This window comes from Callospermophilus lateralis, chromosome 4, assembly GCF_048772815.1.
Source record: "Callospermophilus lateralis isolate mCalLat2 chromosome 4, mCalLat2.hap1, whole genome shotgun sequence".
In the NCBI taxonomy this organism is placed as follows: domain Eukaryota; kingdom Metazoa; phylum Chordata; class Mammalia; order Rodentia; family Sciuridae; genus Callospermophilus; species Callospermophilus lateralis.
The window spans coordinates 33,890,377-33,907,774 of NC_135308.1; the positions used below are offsets into that span (position 1 = coordinate 33,890,377).

At 42.7% G+C, this 17,398-nt stretch overlaps 1 long non-coding RNA gene across 1 annotated transcript in view; it reads right to left on the reverse strand.

Moving 5' to 3' along the window:
* The window catches only part of LOC143396497 (uncharacterized), a 55,983-nt gene extending 42,424 nt beyond the window's left edge, over positions 1-13,559 (reverse strand). Inside the window, exon 1 of the long non-coding RNA XR_013091107.1 lies at positions 13,428-13,559. This is a non-coding gene — a long non-coding RNA (uncharacterized LOC143396497). The remainder of the gene's footprint in view (positions 1-13,427) is intronic.
* Between the last annotated feature and the right edge of the window lie 3,839 nt (positions 13,560-17,398).

Here is a 17,398-nt window from a genome sequence, read left to right on the forward strand (position 1 = left end):
GTGCATGATCAGTTTATCGTTTCTGTCATCTAACCCTAACCTCCAGCCACTTTACTGGAACAGAGGCTATGGAATCATTCCTTTGTGCCTCTCAGCCTGTCCATGTATTTCCCCCCTCCTCCCCTGTCCCTCCTCTCCTCCCTCTCTTCAGCCCTATCCCCTTCTGCCTCTGTCCCCACCCCTTCACCTCTCCTCCCCTGCTCCCAGTGTCCCTACTCCTTCTCCCTCTACCATCCTCTCTCAGCTTCCTGTCCTACCTGGCAGCCAGGTCCCTCCTCATCATGGATCACCACCAGCAGGGGGCGTGGGGGGGGAAATGCAGCAAAGCAAAGAGGAAAGATAAGACACCTTGTGCATCTTATTTTATTAGTCCTTGCACAAGGCAGGCGTTTCCATTTTTACCATGAGAAAACAGGCTCAGTAACGTGTCCAGCTTTGTGTACAATTCACACAGCCAAGAAGGCACAGAACCAGACCCTGCTCCTGGGTCACAGGAGCCTCGTGTCTGAGATGCCAGAGTGACTTGGAAGCCCAGGCTGTTTCTACCCCCTCAGTTCCCTGCCTGCCCTGAAGGGACTGTGCCCCTCCTTAGCAGCAGAGGGTATGCGACATGGAACTGGCCCCTAGGATTGCCTTTGAAGAGCTTTCCCAGTCCAAGGAAGATGCCTGGCTGAGGAAACCAGCATCTACAAGGGCCTGGAACCCAGGCCCCAGGGGTGTGCTAAGTGGGTAAGGGTGGGTCTGCAGGCAGGCAGAAACCTCAAGACCAGGGGCTGCCCTGGAGCCAAAGTCAGTGAGCTTCCGGTGGTGGAAGCCCAGGACCACACTGAGGGCTTTCCTCAGCATTGCCAATTTTGTCTTTACAGTAAAAAAAAATGTAAGCAATGCTAAGTTTCTTCCCAGTTCTTTTTAAGGATTTTCCTGATTTCCATTTTTCAAGGGGAAATCCTTAGCGAGAATCATCATTTCCCTTGATTCCAGTTAAAATAAATAAATAAATAAGAGAAACTAAGTCTTTTTGATTACCCCTGAGAGATCAGTCAAGGACTGATGAGATGATGAGGGGAAAAATTCAGCATTGACAAGGCACATCTAGAAATTTCATCATGCTCCTCAGCCTCCATGACTCTTATAAATATTAATTTAACTTGCTGGGTAAATTGGTAATAAAATTCTCTTGTATTAAGGAAGTGGTAAAAGTTAATAGGCTGTAAGCCAGAATAATTGCTGGGTGGTTTTACTGCAGAGCAGGCCAGCTCCTCTAATTGTCCTGAGAGGGCTGAGTTACTACACCACACTTCCTGACTGGATTAGAATTATTATTGATTAATGTGGCATTCCCAGTATTAACAGGTACTCTGGCACAAAGTAGGAGTTCAATAAATATCATCATAAGAGGATTATGATTCAGTTTATATAGCACAAAATGAAAATCCAGAGGGTACAATCAATCTGGTAGAAATTAGCTAGACCCTAATATTAAAATAAAAATCTTAAAATAGGTCATTAATGTCAACAGTTCAGGGACAGGTCTAGAAACTTCTTCCGTGGTGCCCTAAAGCACAGATATCTTAGAAAGCCTTCCCAAGATGGTTGAATTTGGGAAATTTCCTGACCCCTTGGGTGATCCCACTGATAGTTGACCCCAGAGCTCAGAATCAGAACAAATTCTGAATTTTGGACATTCAGTATGAACTAACCAAACTTATCTATGACCTCAATAAAGAACAACAATGTCAGACAAAGATCTGGTGATGTCAGGGTATCCTCATCCAAAGCACACTACCTGGCCACCAAATCTCAGGGATCCAAGGGACCAGCAGTTCCCTCAGTGCTTGCAGTTTGAGGATGACAGCAACTTCAGTGTGTCTACCCCAGCCAACGTTGCTCAGTATGGCCACTATTAAAAAGCCAGCCTTCCTCCTGATCACTTCTTGGCATGATCAGCCAAGGCAAAAAAGGAAGGAGTCAATGAGAAACTGACCCATTTCCTATTAGACAACAGGAAAGACCTATGTTTTGTTATCTCCTTATGAATAAATCCTTTCATCTTCTCTACCACCCTAACTTTTCCTGTAACACTGGGGTTTATGTTCTTTGCTTTAATTTAAGACTCCCTGATGGCATCGTGTCCAGATCTTGCTCTGCATTAGCAAAACTGTGGCCTCTGTGGCTTGGGGCTTTTCTCATTGAACTCAAGTCTTCACTGCATCCAAGTTAGCTCAGGCAGCGGGGCCACCAAGAATCTTGAGGGTGGGGTCATCGGAAGGGCCTGGTTTCTGGAAATAGGGCAGTACTTTGTGGCTCGTGACTAGTGCCCCCCATCTTTGGCTTCTTCTTGTGGGGCTTCCTTTCTGCTAGCAGGCAGCCACCATGCTCTATGGTCTGCATGTCATTTTCTATGCCATAAATTCTGATCCAGACTCATGATTTCTGCCCACTTGAGACTGTAGCCCATTTATGCTTCATGGTGGCCTTCCTTGTGACATCTGCTCACGTAGTCCCCCAGCTTTGGAGGCTACTGATGTCAGCCTATCTCTGCGCATCTCAGAGAGGTTACCTTATAGTGCTGGCAGAGCTTTCTGTATCAGACCCTCTCCTGGGCCAAGGGCTCCCCATCACGTGGTACTGAGTAAGACGACCATGTGCAAGGAATAGCCTGGGTCTGCCAGGGAAAGCTGTGTTTCAGAAGAGGATAGTGGGTAGGAGAAATGCTGTGATGGACACATCCAGGGCGACAGCCTAGCATGTGGCCTGTGCCCTTGCTCTACATCTATGTATTTGGTTTTATCCATATGCTCATCTGGTCTGCTCAGGACCACAGAAAACCTCCATGATGTTATATCTCATGGTCCATTCTCAGCATTAGACTTCACCATCAGCACTAGACCTTGAAAGACGTGCTTCTCTTCGCCTCCAGGATACCACACTTGGCTGTTTTGATTCTAACCCTTCTGGCAGGTCTTTTTTTTTTTTTTTTTTTTTTTTTTTTTACCCCCCAGTCTCCTTTGCTATTCTGCTTTGGCCTTTATACATTCTCTAATAAAAGTATTTAAATATAGTTATTCCTCAGTGGTATCCCATCTAGTTGATTTAAATGTCATCTATATGCTGATGACTCCAAAATTTAGACCTCTAAATGAGAGGTCTCCCCAACTGGAGAACTAAATGGAGTCTCCCCAAACTCCAGAAGTAGGTGCCCAGCAGTGACTCTACTTGGTTGTCTAGTATTTAGTTGAAATTTAGAATACCCTGCTTTGGTTTGAGGGTAGCGTGTCCACAAAGGGTTCATGGGTTGGAAGGTTGGTCCCTGGTGTGGCAATGTTAAAAGGTGGTGGGATTTTAAAAGGAGGGACCTAATGGGAGGTCGTTAGACCACTGGGGGAATGCTCTTGTAAAAGGTTACGTAGTCCCCTGGGTCCCTAGTTAAATTCCCGTAAGGGTGAGTTGTGCTGGGCATGATGGCCCACATGTAAACCCAGTGACTCAGGAGGCTGAGGCAGGAGATGGCAAGTTCAAAGCCAGCCTCAGCAACTTGGTGAGGTCCTAAGAAACTCAGTGAGACCCTGTCTCTAAACAAAATATATAAAAGGATTGGGGATGTGGTTCAGTGGTTAAGCGCCCCTGGGTTCAATCCCCTGTAACCCCCCAAAATGTGAGTTGTTATAAAAGAGCACAACTGGTCCCTCCTCATTCTCTCTTGCCATGTGATCTCTTCCCCTCTCATGTGCTCCTGCCATCTGATATGAAGTCCTCACCAGAGACAAGCAGATGTCAGCACATGCTCTTTAACCTCCAGGACTGTGGGCTAAATAAACCTCTTTTCTCTCTAAGGTACTCAGCTTTAGGTATTTTGTTAGAATAATGGAAAACAGACTCTTACATGTTCTAAATTCCTGATATTCGTTTCTATCAACTTCCCCCACTCTCCCCAACCCAAAGCAAAAAAACAAAACAAACAGAAAAATAACAAAAACCCTACCTCCTGTTCTTCTGGCAGCCACCCCATCTCAGCAGATGATAACTTTATTTTTCAAGTAGCTGTGGCAAAAAATATACTTCGTGTGTATATACATATATTATGTATTGTATATACATATATAAAATACATTGAGATACATTTTATATAGTTATCTTCAACTTCTCTTCTTCTCTCACACCCACATCAAGTGGTCAGCAAATGCTATCAGTTTAACCTTAAAAATATGTTCCAAATTCAAGCTGAGCATGGTGGTGCATGCCTGCAATCCCAGAAGCTCGGGAGACTAAGGCAGGAGGATCATGAGTTCAAAACCAGCCTAGGACTGGGAATGTGGCTTAGTGATTGACTGCCCCTGAGTTCAATGCCTGGTACCAAAATATGTGTGTGTGTGTGTGTGTGTGTGTGTGTGTGTATTCCGAATCCAGCCACCACGCCCTCCTCTGATCTTTCTGCTCCAGGCACCTTCATCTTTCCTCCCTAGATTTTTTCATCAGTCTTCTAACTGGTCTTCCACTTTTGCTTGCTTCAGTGTATTCTCTACCCCACAGTCCAAGTGACTCTGTTCAAATGTAATTAGATCATGCTATTCATTTGCTCCAAATCCTCCAAAAGAATTTTCTCTCTCGCTGAAGTTAGATCTCCAAATCCATACAAAACTCACCAGAACCTGAGTTACATCTCTGACCCCCTTTCCTCCTCCTCCTCCTCCTGGTTCCCTTTCTGTGCATCTTTTAACATACCAGACAAACTCTGACCTTGGTGGTCTTCATCCCTGAGAGATAGCCACCTGACTTCCTCCAGGTCTTTCTTCAATTTTCACTGTCTCTTGAGGCCTTTCCTGAGCATCCTATCTAAAATGATCACACTCTCCCAGAGTCCCCTCTCCCTTCCTTCTCTTACTTCCTTCTTTAGCACAAACCACTATCTACACTCTAGATGTTAGTTGTCTTAGCATCTGTGTCTTTTTTTTTTTTTTTTTTTTTTGTCTCTTTTGTCTTCTGCTATAGCCATAGCACTCAGAGCAGGACTTGCAACACAGGAGTTTTCAATTAATATTTCTTGAATCAACCAATCTATGTAAATCTTCATTGCCTCCAAATATAGTGTATTCGTATGATATTCATATGAACCAGTCTTTGTGGGCCAGTTGCTGTCTGTGTGTACACGGTATTTCATAGATATTTGTGAGAGATCCTTTAAGCAGAATACAACCCTGTTCGCCTAGAGAACGCTTTGCTCATTTGCATGTTGCAGATCTACTGAGAGAGGGCTTTTTCTTTATAATTTCTAAGACATTGTTGCCTTGTTTCTTTGTTCAATATGAAACAATTAAGCACATTCGCTTCACTCTGTGGTCCCACGTACGTGCAAAGTGGATGTTATAGCATTGGAAAGAAAGTGGAAGGAACTTCCAGAAACCCTCCTTACTCCCTGTTAGATAGACTCTGAGCTTTGAGAAGGTAGAATCTCCGAGAAGCAGTTCATTCCTCACTGAGATCCAGGGAGGGCTCTATGGACGGCTTGCTGACATTGAATTTGTAGGTCTAATCACAAAACTATAGGACCACCTGTCGAAAAGCAATTATTTCTATGTCAGTATTATTCCAGCCACATTACATTCTGATTATAAATCTTTATCTGGTCATTTAAAACTATGCCAGAATGGCATTTCCTTCATAACCCCAAGGTGAAATTTAGAAGGAAAAAAAACTTTATATAATTTAGTGAAAATGTCCATATATTGAAATGAACAGTTTATTAAATGAAATGACACTTCCTTTCTTTTCTTATAGACATTTTTCATATTAGATATTATCCTATGAATATATATAATTGTCAGGCTGTAGGTGAAAAGAGTGGCTAAAACGAGTCATTTGGGGTTCTTATTCTTTTCTCCATTTACTCCTATCACCCCCACAGCTCAGGACATCTAGCTGATCCAGTGGGCACAGGTGGAACTATAAAATAAGAAGAGATTTTTATTACTTTCCAGTCCCCTTCTAAATGAAGCTAGTGACTGCAGTAGCCTGTCAACCGGCTAGTGATAAAAGCTTTCAAATGAAACCTCCTCTTCCGCAAAGATAAAGAAAGATAAAGACTCAGAGCCTAATCTTCTTGCCTGTGTTGTTTTTTTTTTTTTTTTTTTTTGTTGTTGTTGTTGTTGTTGTTGTTGTGTGTTTTTTTTGTTCTTGGTTTTTTTTTTTTTTGAGGACCAGCTGAGAACATTATTTTGAAAGACAACAATGAAACTCTGCATTTCCATGGTGCAGCCTGGTGCCCTTTGTACATGCACGTGCTGCCACCTGTGAATCAAAGTCTCACCTGCACTCCTCTGTCTTAGCTAATGAAGCAACTCAGAGGCATGTGAGACCTGGTTCCCAATTGCTCCTGCCCCATCCTCTACTTTCCCTGGTGTATGGCTAAAATCAACAGCTCAGGGGCAATGGCCTGGATATATATTGGAAGATTCTGCAAAAATCTGACAAGCAAGCTCTGAGGTCAGTGGATTTTACCCTGTAAGCCAGACAGGAAGGTAGAGACACAATCTGTTTCAAACAGCAAACATCTGGAGACAGATAGGCCGTGCCAATCCCCAACACCTCCCCAACCAGAATCTCTCGTTCCTGCTCATATGGGCTGCTTTTTGCACATTCTCACCGAGGCCAGCTCAAGTGGGTGTCACTAATGGTCCCTGCTTTATGATTGCTCCAGAGCACAGAAAAAGGAGGGCTTTCCAGTTCATTTCTCCAAGTCAATACAACCCCGGCCCCAACGTTTGACAGATGTCTTGCTGCATGCACACCCACACAAAACCAACATCATTTACAATAGTGGAACAAATTTTAAATAAAATACTAGCAAAAGTCTGTTACACAAGGGTGAAAAATGGTGCGAATGGGTTCTGTCTTCGTCCATTCCTGCTGGCATAACAAAATACCTTACGCTGGGCAATTTATAAACAGGAGAAATGCATTTCTCACAGTTCTGGCAGCTGGCAAGGCCAAGCTGCTGGCAGATTCAGTGTCTGAAAATGTGCCATTTCTAATAGCACCTTTGCATGGCATCCTTACATGGAGGAAGGGATAAAAGAGACAGGAGGGACAAACCCACCCCCTCCAGCCCTCTTGTTAGGTCTTAATGCAACCCATGAGGGCGGGACATAGGCGGCTCTCTGCATTTCTTTCACCCATAGCCTAACACCACATCTCATCATATAGTTGTACTGGGAATACCTCTTAGAAGTCATTGCATTGATGGCTGGGCTCAGTGGCGCACGCCTGTAATCCCAGCGGCTCGGGAGCTGAGACAGGAGAATTGTGAGTTCAAAACCAGCCTTAGCAACTTAGCAAGGCCCTAAGCAAGTCAGTGAGACCCTGTCTCTAAATAAAATACAAAATAGGAGCTGGGGCTGGGGCTCAGGGGTAGAGCACTCACCGGGCATGGATGAGGCTCTGGGTTCGATTCTCAGCACCACATTAAAAAAATAAATAAATAAAGGTATTGTGTCCACCTACAACTAAAAAAAAAAAAAATACATATAAAAAAAATACAAAATAGAGCTGGGGATGTGGCCGAGTACCCCTGAGTTCATTCCCCTTTGCAGTGCACCCCTCGTGGCACCTTTGACTCAAGTCCTTGGATGGGAAGGAGTAAGAAAATCTTTCCATCATCCACTTCACAAGGGAACAGGTCTGGAGTGCATTAGGGAGAAGAATGGAGCTTAGAGAGATTCCTGAGCATCAGGGAAGGCTCCCAGAGAGCCGGCCTTATCCACAATGAAAGGAGGGGCAGCACCGCGCCCACTCAGGGCAAGCCTGTGCCTACAGGCTTCTTGGTGGCCTCCCTACACTCATCCAAGAATGACACAGGGCAGAGAAGGATGAACTGGAAATGAAGATCTCACCTAAACCAAACACGCACCATTTTCTGAATGAGAAGATAAGACTCAATCTTGTGACATGTCACTCCTTCCCAAACTCATCCCTATGTAGAGGGAACTTTGCTCAACATTTCCAAAGAGAAGGGGCAGGGGGAGATGTTTGGGGTCTTAGCAGACATTGACAACAATGAGGCTCAAGTAAAGTGTTCTGCAATTGACTTGAAAGATGATTTTGAAAAATTAGAGTGCTGAGGAGAGACTTATGCTGTCACAATACTATGCTGGTCAGCTTTGCGCCACTATATGAAGATCAATGAAAAAAACTTATTCACTCATTAAACAAAAATTGAGTACCTAGTATGTTCCAGGCACTGAGCATTACAGAAACTGTATCCAAGGTCCCTTCCTTTACATCTTACTATTGTGGAGTAAACTGACCTTAACTCATGCCACAAACAGCTAATGATCATAGTGACAGGTGATAGGAAGATGTAATGGCTTGAATAGTGACCTCCTGCCCAGAGAGATATGTCACCTGAAGCCTATGAAGGTGGACTTACTTGAAAACAGGCTCTTTGCTGATGTAATTAAGGATCTGGAGATAAGATCTTCCTGAGTTATTGTGGAGGGCCCTGAATCCAATGACAAATGTTCTTAGAAAGTCAGAGAGAGATTCGAGATACAGAGAGGAGAAGCCACACAAAGATGGAGGCAGAGATTAGAAGGATTTAGCCACAAGCCAAGAAACCCCTGGAACCGCTAGAAGGTGGAAGTACAGCCTCTGTGCCTGTCAACATGATCTGGGTTCAGGGATGCCTGGAAACGGGGGCTGCAGATGGTTTCTTGTATACCTGCAGAACCAATCTCACCCTGAGAAGTCAAATTTGCCTTATTGGTAAAAAGAGTTTGCTAAAAACTTGGAGTTTGCATTCTGCCATGCCTTTCTCCCTAGAAGATAAAATTTTGAGTTGTGAATTTTATAGATTTTTGTCCTTGGTTTAAACCCCTAGAAGTAGTCCTCTTGGCCTCTCAGGGGCCTCACGCCAAATAGAAGGCACATCTTTTGACTCCACTAGACCAGTAATTGTCAAAGTGTGATAAACATACCACCTGAGAGCCAAGGTTAAAACTTGGAATTCAGGGCCCACACCCAGATTTCTGAATCAGATTGTCTTGTGGTGGGACCCAGGAATTTGGAATTTGAGAGGCTTTCTCATGTGAATTTTGAGCACTCACATTTGAAAACCACTGCGTAGGCGCATCTGCGACATTCCTTCTTGTCTCTAAGGCACTTGACCTAGATTGTGTTCTTGGATCTGTTACAGCCTGTCGACTGAGCCTCTGACTATCCATCCAGGAAATAGAGAAAAATCTTATCTGCTGCTAGGTGTTTGCCTAACATACTTCGAAATCCTGAGATCCAAGGATCCAGATAAACCCAACAATATTGTTTATCAACTCTTGAGTTGCAAAATCTGCCCTCGGCCTTTTCCTTCAGCACCAGCTAGAATGTGCCAAAATAGGAAGGGCCTGGGAGACAGAGGAATTAGTTTCCCTCTTGCTCCACATATATGGGCAGGTTCAATTGCTAAGTTTCAATGGCTTCAGATGCTCCCCCGTCACACACACACTTTGCAATATTCTAAATCAAATCTGCAGTTTGCCTTCAGGCACAATTGAGCCCAGTACAGTCTGAGCTGTTCAAATGTCCAAAGGTCTCATAGCCAATCTCTGAAGTCAGTTACACACTCAACAGGAAAGACAAACCACTCCTCTAGAAAGTCAGGGGCCTGCAGCGTAAGCAGTGAGCTCTCTGGGACATGATTGAGTGCTTACTCAGTATACAGGGTTGTATTTCATCTAAGACGGCAACCACCCTGGGAGCTAGGCTCTAATATTTTATTTAAATCTTTTTTCCCATTTTTGTTGGTGCATTATAATCGTACATATTGGTGGGCTTCATTGTTACATATTTGCAAGTGCACCCAATGTTAACAATATAATTTAGTCGATATCATTCCCTTATATTTCCCCTTTCTCTCCTCTCCTCCCTTCCCCTGGCCCTTTCCACTACTCTGTTGATCTCCCTTTGATTTTCATGAGATTCCCTTCTAACTTTTTCTTTTTCCTCTCTAGCTTCCACACATGAGAGAAAACGTACGGCCCTTGACTTTCTGAGTTTGGCTCACTTTGCTTGACATAACATTCTCGAACTCCATCCACTTTCCTACAAATGACATGATGGCATTCTTCTTTATGACTAAATAAAATTCCATTGTGTATATGTGCCTCATTTCCATCTGTTGGCGGACATCTAGGCTGGTTCCATAGTTTGGCCATTGTGAATTGTGCTGCTACTCACATGGGTATGCATGTATTGCTATAGTATGCCAAAATATTTTATTTTTAAAACAAGAATGATGAGACTCAGAAGTTAAGCAACCAGCCAAAGGTCACATGACTGGCAAGTGATATCTCCTCCGGCAGCTGGATGATAGACTCCTGTCTGTCTATCTGCATTGAGTAGCTATGGATTCTCATCTTCATCCAGACCATCACTTGCCTGCTAGGCCTAGAGAAGGAGCTCCACAAACATTGGATAAATAAATGGTGCACCTCACATTGGTTGCCTGCCCCAGAACTTGGGCAGACCTCTCATACAGGCTGCCTGAACCCAGACAATGCTTCTGGAAACCATCTTCCCTACAGGACTGCTGTTCTGCACATGACAGGATGAGACACTGTTGTAGGGACAGACCGAAGACAGCAGGAAACAGTTTTATTTGGCTGCAGCCAGGTTCAGAGGGTACAGCCTTTGCTGTAATCAATCAATCCCCTGAACCCTGAGTTCAGGGAGTTTCAGAACTTTATACCCAGCATGTAAGGGGAGGGGCTCAGAAGTTCACAGTCTGCAGAAGTTCACATAAAAGCAGCTTTTTCTTTCACTGTTTTGGGCAAGTGAACCCTTCAAGGACAACCCCTGAGAAGCGGGGAGCTTCTTCTCCCCTTTCTATCTACCCACCCCCGCCAGCTGTTACCATGGAGCCCAGTTGGTAACTTCTCTTAAAAATGTAGACATATCTGGAAAGCCCAGCTCAAGGCCAGAGGCCTTGTTTGCACATTTCTACAAACTAATATACTGGATACATGTTTGTGAAAAACTGGTAAGGGGGTGTCCAGCACCTGGAGTGATGATATCTTCCTGGCCAGTGACCAAGTAAAACAGGGTGACATGAAAATAGGAAGTTTATCTACATTGAACTCTTTTGCAGAGACTCTTTTGTTGACAGTCCTAAAAACAGCCATGGTGAAGATTTCTGGAGAAGCCCAGTTAAGACTTTTCTGAGGAGAAAGGGGGTGCCACTTCAACACTGTTTGTGCTCGAAACCCCCTCCCTTTCCCCACCAACTCCTTGCCTACTATGCCACCTGTTTTTCCAAGCAGGTTGGTTCCAAGTAGTCAGTTTTTCAATTGAATTTCTAGTGGCCCCTATAAATGAAGATTCATTGTTTTTCAAGGCCAGGCCCATCTCGGTGTGAGGGTCTTTGTCAAAGGCTAGACCTGCTTGTGGCTAATTATTATAGTTTGGATCTGAAATATTTCTCAAGGGCACGTGTATTCAAGGGTTGGTCCTCAGCCTGTGACACTATGAGAAGTGGTGAAACCTTTCTCCAACTTGGAGGTGGGGCCTAGTTGGAGAAAGTTAGGTCACTGCTCTTGAAGGGGATATTGAGACCCAGCCCCTTCCTATCTCTCTTTTTCTTCCCAGCTGCCCCGAAGCAAGTAGGATTTCTCTATTTGTGCTACCCACCATGAGGTACTGTGCTGCCTCAGGTAACAGGCAACAGAGTCAAATTATCATAAACTGAAACCTCTGAAACTGTGAATCAAAAAATCAAAATAGGCCTTTTTTTTTTTTTTTTTTTACTAAGTTGATTATGTCAGGTACTTTGTCATAGTGACAAAAGGTGATTAACACACCACACTTCTATACCCAGTCACATTCACTGATGTGTCAAGATACTGGATTCTCACACTTATTCAGCAACTTCCTGTCTGAAGAGATCTCCAAGCTTCCATGATTCCCTATTTCTTGACTCCTGGTGATCCCATTAAAATTGTTGTAAGTAATAAAAAGGTGCAAATCCCACCATGTCAGTGACAGAGGCAGAAGCACCCAGCAGACTAGAAATTTCAACAAATTGAAGAAGGTGCAATATGAAGCAAGGTGGAGAAGCTGATGTCCAGAGGAGGCAGGGCCTGTCTCCAAGCAGACAGCTGAGCAGCCTGGCAGAGCTCCAAGAAGCTTCAGGTGCATGCAGCTGAGGTGTGACAGGGAAGGAGGTGTGCAGAGAGCGGAAGAATGAAATGAAATGCAAAACATATATGTTTGTCTGTCTTATTTTCTTACAAAAGTAAGGCATGCTCCTTATAGAGATCCAATTAACATGGAAATGCTCAAAGTTCAATGAATAGTCTTTGCTTCTCTTCCTCCAAGCATGGAATACACTCCTCAATATAATTACTGTTATATTTTGGTCTCTCTTTCCATGAATTTTCATTAATTTTTTGAAACTCGTACAACAATCACACATGCACTTAAATATTTTTTTCAAAAAATAAAATGGGATCAGATTCTTCATGTTTTAAAATGTAGGTCTTATTATTATTCCAGTGTGGTACCGCCCGCAGACTAGGAGATAACTGCCATTGAAACTATAGTGTGTCACTGACAGTTCCCAAAAAGAGGGGGCAGTATGTGTGGGTTCCAGGGTTTGTCAGGAGGCAGAAGAAGCTACGGGAAACCTTGGGCTTTTGTTGTAGTTTTCCAGGGAAGGAATGGTGTAGGCAGGAGAAGCAAGCTCAATGGCTCAGGATTGGCTAGTTTGAATAAAGAGATGTAGGGAGTGTCCCTGATTGGCTGGTACTGGACCTGGGGTGATTGGGGTCAAAGGAGAGAGTGGCTTCTCCAGTGAGAGTAGGTGGTGGGTCTGAGCTGGGATTAGTTCATTTGCATATGAAAGGGAAACTCCCAGGAAACTAATTTGCTAATCTAGGGATTAACTAACCCTGGGAGAGGCAGTATCTCCAAACCCAGCAAGGCCCCAGATTGAGAGCATCAACAATACTAGTAATACACAATAGCTTTTACTTTTTCATATCTTCATAGTTATCCCATCATTTGGGTGTTCTGGGCTCAAACATTAATTCCAGTTTTGTCTCTTTGGATCTAGAAGAGTACCAGACACGAAATAGATGCTCAAAAATGTTTGTTGACTGATTTAAACAAATGGGCCCTGATGTACTCAACCATTGCTTTACCAACAAATATGCAGATTGACATTTATTGATATTTCAAACAATGCTTCCACAAACATCCTTGTACATAAATCTTTAGGCATCCGAATTGGTTTAAGATTGAGTTTGGCAGCCTGGAGATACAGCTCAGTTAGTAGAGAGCTTGCCTCACATGCACAAACAAACAAACAAAAAAAAAGATTGAGTTTGGTGAGTAAAAGAAAGACTCAGATAATTATGGTTTAACCAAGACAGATATTTACCTACCTTAAATTCAGCAAGTCTGAAGCTGGTCAGGTCAACGCTGCTCTCCCTTGTCTGGAGGTGGGGGACTCACCGTCTTTTGCTTTACTGGCTCTGACATTCAAGGCTGCCATTCCAAGGACACCTTCTAGCCCAGGGTTTTTGCCAGCATATCAGCCAATGATCTGCATTCCAGAGGAAAGAAAGGAGCTGGGCTGGAGTCTAACGCCTTCCCTTGAGGACGCTTCCTAGAAGCTGCTACTTCTGCCCACAGTGTTTATTTGCTGAGAGCCATAGCCAAGTAGGAATGACGCATGGCAATTTCCTTGTCAGCCTACCCAATGTTGCTTAGAGGGAGGACTCTCCATTGTGGAAATGGGCTTGCCTTGGACCCAGGTCATTTGCAGTGACATTGCATGAATGTTTGAGAAAGGTGACCCTGCTCAAGGACCAGGGTGGATCCGGGTTTAGGGTGGATCCTGCTGGGAATAGGGCTTATCCTGCTGCCTCAGGCGCCCGCTCCTTGAGTTCCTGTTGAGTTCTCACGGGATTCAGAGAGTATTTGGTATGCAGAGCCCGGTGGAGTGTGTGGATTTTCCCAGAACGTGCGTGTAGAGTGCTGGTGACAGTTCCAGAATAAAGAGTTGCTGTTTGAATCTACAAGGTATGTGGTGGCTCGGTTATTTATTTATTTATTTTTTTATGAAACTTTTATTCATATAGATAATGCATGTAGGTACAGGGTTATGGTATAACGTGAATTTCTTTTTTTTTTCTTTTTTTTTTTTTTTTATTGGTCGTTCAAAACATTACAAAGCTCATGACATATCATCTTTCATACATTTGATTCAAGTGAGTTATGAACTCCCATTTTTACCCCAAATACAAATTGCAGAATCACATCAGTTACACATTCACATTTTTACATAATGGCATATTAGTGACTGCTGTATTCTGCTACCTTTCCTATCCCCTACTATACCCCCTCCCCTCCCCTCCCATCTTCCCTCTCTACCTCATCTGCTGATGTTCAGTTCTCTCCCTTGTCTTTTTCCCCCTCTTTCCCCTCACAACCTCTTATACGTGATTTTGTATAACATTGAGGGTTTCTTTCCGTTTCCATGCAATTTCCCTTCTCTCTCCCTTTCCCTCCCACCATTCGTCTCTGTTTAATGTTAATCTTTTCCTCATGCTCTTCCTCCCTGCTCAGTTCTTAGTTGCTCTCCTTATATCAAAGAAGACATTTGGCATTTGTTTTTTAAGGATTGGCTAGCTTCACTTAGCATAATCTGCTCTAATGCCATCCATTTCCCTGCAAATTCCATGATTTTGTCATTTTTTTAGTGATGCATAATACTCCATTGTGTATAAATGCCACATTTTTTTTATCCATTCATCTATTGAAGGGCATCTAGGTTGGTTCCACAGTCTAGCTATTGTGAATTGTGCTGCTATGATCATTGATGTGACAGTATCCCTATAGTACGCTCTTTTAAGGTCCTCAGGGAATAGTCCGAGAAGGGCGATAGCTGGGTCAAATGGTGGTTCCATTCCCAGCTTTCCCAGGAATCTCCATACTGCTTTCCAAATTGGCCGCACCAATTTGGAGTCCCACCAGCAATGTACAAGTGTACCCTTTTCCCCACATCCTCGCCAGCACTTATTGTTGTTTGACTTCATAATGGCTGCCAATCTTACTGGAGTGAGATGGTATCTTAGGGTGGTTTTGATTTGCATTTCTCTGACTGCTAGAGATGGTGAGCATTTTTTCATGTACTTATTGATTGATTGTATGTCCTCCTCTGAGAAGTTTCTGTTCGGGTTCTAGGCCCATTTGTTGATTGGGTTATTTGTTATCTTATTGTTTAATTTTTTGAGTTCTTTGTATATTCTGCAAATTAGGGCTCTGTCTGAAGTGTGAGGGGTAAAAATTTGTTCCCAGGATGTAGGCTCCCTATTTACTTCTCTTATTGTTTCTCTTGCTGAGAAAAAACTTTTTAGTTAGTAAGTCCCATTTGTTTATTCTTGTTATTAACTCTTGGGCTATGGGCGTCCTATTGAGAAATTTGGAGCCGACCCCACAACATGTAGATCGGAGCCAACTTTTTCTTCTATCAGACACAGAGTCTCTGATTTGATATCGAGCTCTTTGATCCATTTTCAGTTAACTTTTGGGCGTGGCGAGAGAAAGGGGTTCAGCTTTTTTGTTGCATATGGATTTCCAGTTTTCCCAGCACCATTTGTTGAAGATGCTATCCTTCCTCCATTGCATGCTTTTAGCCCCTTTATCAAATATAAGAAAGTTGTAATTTTGTGGATTTGTCTCTGTGTCCAATATTCTGTACCATTGGTCCACCTGCCTGTTTTGGTACCAGTACCATGCTGTTTTTGTTACTATTGCTCTGTAGTACAGTTTGAAATCTGGTATCGCTATACCGCCTGATTCACACTTCCTGCTTAGAATTGCTTTTGCTATTCTGGGTCTTTTTTTCTCCATATGAATTTCATGATTGCTTTATCTATTTCTACAAGAAATGTCGTTGGGATTTTGATTGGCATTGCATTGAACCTGTAGAGAACTTTGGGTAATATCGCCATTTTGATGATGTTAGTTCTGCCTATCCATGAACAGGGAATATTTTTTCATCTTCTAAGGTCTTCTTCTATTTCTCTCTTTAGGGTTCTGTAGTTTTCATTGTATAAATCTTTCACCTCTGTTGTTAGGTTGATTCCCAAGTATTTTATTTTTTTTTTAGGATACTGTGAATGGGGTGGTTTTCCTCATTTCCATTTCAGATGTTTTGTTGCTGATATACAGGAATGCCTTTGATTTATGCGGGTTGATTTTATATCCTGCCACTTTGCTGAATTCATTTATTAGTTCTAGTAGTTTCTTTGTAGACCCTTTAGGATCTTCTAGGTATAGAATCATGTTGTCAGCAAATAGTGATAATTTAAGTTCTTCTTTTCCTATTTTTATGCCTTTAATTTCTTTCATCTGTCTAATTGCTCTGGCCAGTGTTTCAAGAACTATATTGAAAAGAAGTGGTGAGAGAGGGCATCCCTGTCTTGTTCCAGATTTTAGAGGGAATGCCTTCAATTTTTTCTCCGTTCAGAATGATGCTAGCCTGAGGCTTAGCATAGATAGCTTTTACAATATTGAGGTATTTTCCTGTTATCCCTAGTTTTTCTAGAGTTTTGAACATAAAGGGATGCTGTACTTTGTTGAATGCTTTTTCTGCATCTATCGAGGTGATCATATGGTTCTTATCTTTAAGTCTATTGATGTGGTGAATAACATTTATTGATTTCCATATATTGAACCAGCTTTGCATCCCAGGGATGAATCCTACCTGATCATGGTGCACAATTTTTTTGATATGTTTTTGTATCCGATTCGCCAGAATTTTATTGAGGATTTTTGTATCTAGATTCATTAGAGATATTGGTCTGTAGTTTTCTTTCTTTGAAGTGTCTTTGTCTGGTTTTGGGATCAGGGTGATGTTGGCCTCATAGAATGAATTTGGAAGAGATTGCTCGTGAGATTTAAGCATCCTTTCTGTGTTGACTATATTCTTTTCAAGTTGATAAACTTTGTCTTCATTATCTGATGTTCTGACTTCTACTTGATCTAGTCTATTTTTAATATTCTTGTTTGAGTTTTTAATTTGGTTTATGGTTTCCTGCATTTCTAGAATTACTGTTTGATTTTTTTAAAAATCTCTATCTCCTGGTAAAGCTCATTCTTTGCCAACTGAATTTGTTTGTTTAATTCGTTTTCAAAATATACTTTCATTGCTTGGACTTGCTGTCTCATGTCTTCTCTCATATTCCGTTCAATCTTAGTTAAGTATGCCTTGAGTTCTTTCCCTGTCCTTGTTTCTGATGCTTCTAGGTCCTCCTGTAGATTTAAGTTGTCCTGCATTGTTTGTACTCCTTTTTTCCCTTGTTTTTTCATGTTGTTCATGTTACTTTCCAGCTCTGTTTGACTGCTG